Genomic DNA, 8,656 nt, shown 5'->3' on the forward strand with positions numbered 1-8,656 from the left:
CACGCTACAGTTTCCAACCCATTGACCTCCATCAAACCAGTGCCCTACATGTTCAACTGCAATCAAAGGAAGCACCATCAAGGCTGTTGACATTCACTAGGCCAAGCAACGCTTCAACGCAAAAGGGACTTCCAATATACCAATTCAATGGCAGGGAAGGAGGGTCTCCATCACATCAAGGAAGCATTTCAGCTTGTTATTCTAGCACATTTCTTTGCTAACCTTACTTCACCTTCCTACCTACCTTCTGACATTCAATGGAACGAAGCACATTCATTAACGCCCATTTAGGCTCTTGACATTCACTAGGCCAAGCAACGCTGTCAAGGCACCATTTTGACCCTTAGCAAAATTCAATTGCAGGGCAGGGGAACAGGAAATTCTATCCCATCAAAGCAAGCGGATCGGGTGAAACGAACAGGCATTCTCAAAGCGGGTGTTATAAAAGCCCTCCCGAGCTAGCGCTCGGAAACTCCATAAAAACGAATGGGTGCGTAGGACCGGACCTGGGAGCTTCTCCTGCTCATTTCTCATCCTTTTGGCAGGCATAACTATCTCATTCTCCATCGTACCTAGGAGCGGCACCTTAACCATATCCTTTTTAAGCAGTACGAGTTTGAGTTCGATCGGATAATAGAGCTGGAGCGAGTGAGAATTAGAAAAGAAAGTCAAATAGAGTCATCATCAGCCGAGGGAAGTCGAGCAGCAACGAAACCCTTCTTTCTCGGTCGCATGCATAACTCTTTCTTTTCCGAAGAATATCCTAAGGCTCCGGTAGGCCCCCTGAACCAAACGAAGGTGGGATGAAACATCATCGGTACGAATTGAACCTGTAATGACTAAAGTTGCCGAAGCCTACTCTTCTTTTATTGGGCTATTGAGAGAGAAGAATCGAAATTTGATCCGGCCCGAACAGGCGAATCAGGCAGTTTCAGGCACCTTCTCAGTAGCGGTATCATAGTCTCGGTATCGGGTCACATTGATGCTATGAAATCCTATTCCATCGGCAGGCTTACCAAAACCTAAGTTGCGGAATGAAACCACTTAAGAAAGCTTCAAAGCAGTTGTTATTGAACCGGAATCAGAGGCGGAATGAACTAGTGGGTATGCAGGGGCGGATAAATTAGTATCATATTATCATATTGTAGAGTAGAAGTAACAAGATTCATGGGTTTGTCAACAGCTTGGAACGAACGCTTTATCTAAACCATTCCTAGTGTTTCTATTGCCAACTCTATTCCTTTCACTGCCAGTAGGACCTCTTCCCTCAACCTTCTATGGCCGACTAAAACCAAGAGACTTAGAAAATCACTATTCGAACAGCATCCTTCACTCCGAAAGGGAAACACCTACTAATCTTGTTCACCCCGGGCGCACTAGCACCCGAACCTTTGAATCGTAGTCAAAAGCTTGATCGTATGCACTGGCGGAACACTATCTATCTATGCGGAGATCAAATCTTGGGGTGTGTGGGAGAAAAGTGTCTGGATTCGAATAGGCAGAATATAAAAGTGAGTACTTTTCCTTTTGCCTCCCCTTTCCGGCGGTGTACCAACAGCCCCGGAGAAAGCAGAAACAGTAGGGATTGGACCATCATTAGCGTGAAATAGTTATTGGGCAGATCCAATCATTGTAGCGGCAGAATGAGTCAACTATGGATCGGGAGTAGAATCGGCTTACTTGTAATCAGCAGGGGCTTCGTCACCAAGTGCTTCATCATAAGTTCAAGTTCCGATCGGAGCTATATCGAATTGAATTCGACCCTAGCTATAACAAAATGATTAGCTGCAAGGAGGAGAGGAACCAATAGCAGAGTCAACAGGTGCAACCGAAACACCAACCATTTACGCATTACGGAGAGGAAATTCTCTCATTGGCGAGCACAGATAGGCGTATCAGTAGCATTCATTATTATGATTCTGATTCTATCCCGGTCTCGGCCAGCGGCAGCTCACACAGTATGGTGTCCTTTCTTATTGGCTAGCGGCGGGATCCCCAAAACAAAACACAGATCGGCTATGATTGGCTATCAGCTATGACTTCCTTGTGTCTATGATTGTCTATCATCTATGATCGGCTACCGGGTATCGGCTATAACTGGTGGTTATGGGGGCTATGTCTGGCGGATCATCGAAAAGTTCATTAACGTATGTAACGCATCGTCATTCCTTCCATCCATGATTCGAGGGAGGAACGGTTCCGTAGATGTAAGTGAGGTAGGAACCCCGTGTTCCTTAGCGGTAAGTGAGGTCGAGGGTCGAGGGTAAATGAAAGCATCGAGTTATTCGGTGGGGGAAGGTTACAAGGTCGAGGAGGTAGATCTAGATCGACGGGCAGGAATATTGAGACGGACAGCAAGAGAAATCGATCAGTTCTCCGATTCGGTGGTATTGTATCGCGAAGCATAATCATCGGGTCTAGCCTCACGGGGTGGTGGGGTCTAGCCAGCAAGCAATCAATCCCCGTCAAGTTTTTCATTGCATCCAGTCCTCCAGTTAGGAACATGCCATTGTTCCATACCGTACTAACACAACTTCTTAATTACATTATATACGTGAAAACACAAAACCCAAAAGAATAAGCCAAGCACCACGGCCTTACGTACTAACAAAGCTAACAAACTCACCTCAAACTAACCACTCGCTGGCACGTGTGAAATAGAAAAGGTAAATATATAATGACCAGCACAAGTACCTCCTTCCATACATGTTGAATCTAGAAAATCACGTAGCCTCCTTTTGTATATGGTTGTCCTTTCCGTTATCCGAGCTGAGTAACCAAGTAGAGTAGCTGAGTAGAGTGACCAAGTCGATTAGCCAAGGAGAGTCTCCCAGCCCAGCTATGACCGGCTTACTACAATGACTGTCTATGGGTGACCACCGGCTATGGGTGACCACTGGCTATGGGTGACTATCAGCGGCTATGACCACTGGCTACTGGTTTTGTAAATGACCTTCTAGTAAGGACCTTCTAGTTCTGACTGGCTTATGGCTATGACTGACTATGACTGCTGGCTATGATCAACTATGATCGGTTATGACCGGTGGTAGTAATGGGCTATGAATGGCGTATGATCCTCAACTTGTGCATTATCATATGTAACGCATCGTCATGGCATCCAGTTGAGGTAGAAACTACTGTTCTGTAGGGGTAAGCCCCGTCCCTGTTCCTTCCACATGTCAGTCTGCCCTCCTGCCCTCCTGCCCTCCACCTGTCGGGGTTGTCTCTGTGGGCTCCGTCCGTCTGTTGGACCACCGCTCTAAGAAGACTGGCTATCAATCAAACAAATAAATAAAATAAATCCCGTCAGTTTGGCATAATCCTCATAATCCTCTGCTGCTCGAATTGTGAATCAATGTAAGTAACAAGATCTGTATATCGCTATGTGTTGATGGTCTCAGTGATATGGTTGGTGAGGTGAGCTTTCATAAGCCTGCCTCTAACGAGCCTGAGATTCAATTTACTTATTGGGTGGCCCCTCTCAAATAAGTCAAAAAAAGGGCCTGCTTGCGCATCATGACTGGAATCACTGGTCGAAATGAACCAATTAGTTTGAGATATGTCATTTAGTTCGAGATCTCGATTGCATAATGACATATGCCCATAGATGCATGATCTGCTAAAGCGTAATTACGTATATAACGAATGAATGCATCGATATGTGTCATACCAGATTCGATGTGAGATATTGAATGACGCTTTCTCATATACGTCATTACGGGTCATTCCTGATAGATTGAATGACGATTTCGGGCCTTAGTTACTTATTTGAGAGGGGGGCGAGCCGATGGCGGCCTTGACACTCGAGTGTGCTTTCCTTGATGCTTATTGGGTGGTGGGCATCGGAATGAGTGAGTGACCCCTATAAAGGAGTAGGGGCGATGGCGGCCTTGACAGTCGAGTGTGCTTACGCACCCTGCCGATCCTCATTCGACTAATGAGAAGAGAAGGAAAAAACAAACCGTCCGTAACAAACCAACCTATACAAAGCCCCACCGGATATGAGTGTCTTGAGCCAGGAAGGCGTAACAGATTGAAGCCAAAGCCAGGCTATATGCCCAGTAGGGGGCCAGGGCCAGCCAAGGTAATAAGTAAGTGAAGTGGATTTGACGAATGCCGGACTTTCCGTCGGCATGTATTTATTGAAAGCTCTCTTTTTCTATATACTAGATTCTGATTTGGGAGATTCTCTTTCTTGACTTTTACTACTCTCTTTCCCTTTCGAATGCATTTCACTCCGACGGGTTCTCTCCTGAGTGAGAGAGAAAGAGCTCAGGTAGGTACTACTTTCATTATATATAAGGGGGGAAAGGATATAAGTAAGCCAAGCCAAGGAAATAAGTGAGAAGGGTTGGGTAACTGAATGATAAGGGGGCTTAACTAACTACTTGAATGATAAGGGGCCTTCGCGTAGCTCAGGTAGGTAAGGTATTGACCAGCTGGGTATTAGAAGGGTTGGGATATTCGTATCTAGGTAGGTGGGATGCCTATGCCTGGCATGCTCGTAAGTAAGGTGTTATGCCTAGCCTGGTCCAGGGCGGACCTATTTTATACAGTCAAGTGCATGTAAATAACGTAAGATACATTTCCCGGTGTTGACTTCGTGACATAAGGCATGGCAAGGCCCTTACACGTGACTTAGGCATGGCAAGACCAAGTGAATCTAGTTCTAGGTGGACCTATTTGAAGAAGAAAGGCCCTATAAGGTAGGTAGGGGTAAATACTTCCTTGCCCTCAGAAGCGCAAGCCCTCCGGACCTTCTAGGCCATTCGAAGAAGAAAGGTAGGTCTTCTTCGGGGTGAATACTTCGTTCCTTCCAGCCAGTAAGGCCTTGAAAGGTCTGGTCCTTTTAGGGACTTCGAGAAGGCTTCGGAACTAAGGTATTCTTTTGAAAGGTCCTGGAAGGGAAAGGACTTATAACCTGAAAGGCCCTTGCCCTCAGAAGCGCAAGCCCTCCGGACCTTAATTGACTTATTTGGTGGGGGGGCCGGTCGAGAGTTCGCTTGCTCACCCTTTCTTTATTCCCCTCAAAGACTGAGCTCTGCTCAGGTAAGGGAGAACCTACAAAAATTCTGGTATAACCTTGCCCTCAGAAGCGCAAGCCCTCCGGACCTTGCCTTGCTTGATAGTATTAGGCAATGAGATATCCATCCGGCTCGACTCCCGGGGTGGAAGGGGCCTCACTTCCGACATCAGAATCATAGGAGCAGGGTAAGGGTAAGGAGCCAGTGTAGAAGGAAGGACCATCAGGTGAGCGAGAGACCGAGTTTGTTCTCCTCTAGGATGATGAGACAGATGCAGAACCAACAAATGAGGAGCTCACAAAGATCATCCAGGAGCAGCAGTCAGTGATTGACTCATTTTCCCTTGACTTGGAGAGGGCCAAATGGAACATGAAATACCTGGAGCAGAGAAACAAATAGCTTGAGGACCAACAGACGATCATGGAGCTGCAGAACATCCGTGAGCATCGCCAGGCTGCTAAAAGAAGAAGGGTTGCACTCACATCTTTGGAGCAAGCAATCAATGAGGATCGGGAGGCCAACCTTGAGAGGGTCAACATGCATTTGGATAGGCTGCTAGACAAATCCAACTAGGACCTTGGTCTATTGAGACATATGGCTTTCCGTTACAGGGTGCGAAACATGAGTGCATAGGCCCGGATAAGGAGTTTAAAAGCAAAATTAAGGAAAGCAACAAGAAGGGAAAAATGGGAAAAAGAGCAAGATAGGCTTAGAATCTTGGTTGAGGCTTCCTTGGCTTAGCATGGCACCCCATAGAGAACTTCTAGCCCAAATTTCAAAAAATTTGGGCAATTTTTGGTCACACGGAAATTTTTTGGGCAAAAAACAGGGATTTTCTCCCTGTGCGCCGCGCCACTGGCGCGACGCTAAAATTATAGGGCTCCAATTGAAAAATGGCTTATAGATTTGGATTCAGCATTGAAAATTACGACTACTGGTGTCCAAGCAAGAGATTTGGGCAAGGTATGGGTCTCCTAAAGGTCAAAAAAACACCCAAAATGGCCTCTCTGCCACTTTTTTGACACACAAAAAGCAGTCTTGGGAGAATGAAGATTTGGAGGGGAAAATGAGCACCAAATTTGAAAATTCTTGTTGGGTTAGAAAGTAGACAGGACAGGCTTTCCAGAAAGCCCACTTTGGCACATTTTGGACACCTAAAAGTGCCCCAAAACAGGTCCCAAATTAGCGCGACGCACGAAAAAATGGCCTGACGCACATAGGAAAAAATTTCCAATTTGCTTTTGTTTCGCGAAATTTCGATTCACGACTTCTCCAAGTGGGCCTGGTCATCTACACTTCAGTTTTTTGGCACCAAAGGTAGAATTTAAAGTGTTTTTTCTCCAGATTAGCTTCTATCCAAGTGGCGAAGGAAGGCAAACGGTCACCCCAATGCCAAATATCATGTTTGTAGCGCTGCACCTGTAGCTGATGGTTGGCTCTCCATCTCCATTTTGTAATGATTCGAGTAACTTCCCAACCCCTGGGTATTCTATCTCTTCCTCACACATTCTATATATTGTATGCAAGTTATTTGCAAAGGGTTGGTTGGCTTGTAACTTCTGGGAGACTGTGGGAAAGAAACTTTGTTTCTTCACTGTGTATTTTTGACAGAGAATTAATGAAAGGCAGCGGCTCTGTTTCATGAGATTCTTGTGGTTGTGAGTGTAGCAAATGTGTCTCTTCTATTCTCATATGTATTTATTTATGTTTCATAATTCATTTCATGTTCATTTACAGTGAAATTTTCTGAGTGAGATTAGGTAGAATTCAATTTTATTGCTCTGCCTGTGGGAAAATTTCATGTTCAGTGTTATTCTTCTGTTGAAAAGGATTCATGTCCCTATGCCCTTTTCACTTTCTTCAGCAATCTATTCATGCCACGGTACCTCAAACTAAATTGTTACATTTTCCGCCTACCTTGCCTCACGGAATAATCTGTGCCTTTTGTATTAAATTCTCTGTTCTTTGCTGAGCGCCAGTCCCATAACATCCCAGAAGCTCGGTCATTCATAAAATTGTTTCCCGAATCCCTACTCACTTACTAGCCTAAGGTAAATATTGTATTGTAAGTCATCTCAGACAGTTTTTGATCATCTATTCACTGAGCGTGACTCGAAGAGAACCCTCTCCTGCTCTGGTAGGGCTAGCTACCAGACTGAGCGTGGTTTGTGGTTACCCTAATTTTTTCCTTCCTTCAACCTGAGGTAGATTTAGGTGCTAACACCACCGATGAAGGCCACCTTGTAGCCTTTGTCTTCCATTGCTGAAATGGACACTAGGTTCTTTTTTAGATCAGGTACATATAGGACTTCTTGTAAATGAATTGTATTTCCCTAATTCAATTGAAGAGTGACATTCCCTACGCCTTTCACAGGATATTTTGAGTTGTCCCCAAGAACAATTTCCAAGTTGGTCTCCTTCTCTATCAGATTAGAGAGAGCTTCTTTGTAACCAGTGAAGTGCCTTGAGGCTCCACTATCAATAAGCCAATTTCCCAGCGAGTCCGGGGAGCAGTAGTAGAGAGGGCCGCTGGTAGATAATATTTATCTTGGTTATTGTTAACAACATTAGATTCACACCTGGAGTTTCTTGCCTTCTTGAAGGGTTGACCTTTTCCTTGATTTCCAACATTGCTTTTACCTCTATCATTGGACTTGCCATTCCTTTGATTGCCTTGAAAGCGATTTTGATCATCGTCATGGTGTGAGTCCCTTTTATCAGGGCACTCCCTTGCACAGTGGCCCATTTTGTTGCAATTGTAACATCTTCATTTTCTTCCACCTTTTGGTCTGGCCTTTCCTTTGGATTTAGCCCCGGAATGGTTTCTTCTTTTAGCATGAGAAGAAAAGGTAAAGGGATTGTCTTTAAGTGCGGGCATTTCTTTCTCTTTCATCCTTGTTTCTTCTTGAATGCGTCTTTCCATCAATTCCTCAAATCCAGGATTACATTATTGGTTGAGAAGAGTAGTCTTGAATATATACCATTCAGGTGGCAACCCTCCGAGAGTTGTGATAGTCATTTCCCTATCAGGAACTACTTCCCCAATAGATAGGAGATCATTCTTGATCTCAGTGATCCTTAAGAAATATGCTTTCATACTCTCATCTTTGCCCTTCTTAATTTCTTTCAGCTTATTTCTAAGGAACAAAACTTGATTTGCATCATTAACTTTAAATAAACTCACCAGTCTATCGTATATTTCCTTGGAGGTGGTTAGCTTGGAAGCATAGGCCACCAGGCGCTTATCGATAGAATCCTGGATGATCTTCTTTGCTTTGACTTCTCCCCTAGTCCACTTGTTCCTTACAATAGCGGATGCATTTGATGGAGGCTCAACAATTCTGGCTCTCACATGGTCCAACACTTCCTGCTCTTCTAATGTCAGATCGAGAGACATCTTTCATCAGTGATAGTTAGACTTCTCACGGAGTTTGTCTTCAGCGGGGAAGTGTGCTGAGGACCCCATGACTTCTTTAAGATTGCTTCAACAGACTTTGGTGATTGCTTAGCTCTTGCTCTTTCTTAGGCTTTGTCTTCACCTTAGCTCGGATACCATGTTCAATTATGGTATTGATCCGGATCTTGGGGGGAGGCCCCCAAGATCTAAGAGATTGAAATGGATCTAGGGGTAG

Source organism: Pinus tabuliformis, chromosome 2_1, assembly GCF_031772625.1.
Source record: "Pinus tabuliformis cultivar Carrire ecotype Pingquan chromosome 2_1, CPIR1, whole genome shotgun sequence".
Classification (NCBI taxonomy): domain Eukaryota; kingdom Viridiplantae; phylum Streptophyta; class Pinopsida; order Pinales; family Pinaceae; genus Pinus; species Pinus tabuliformis.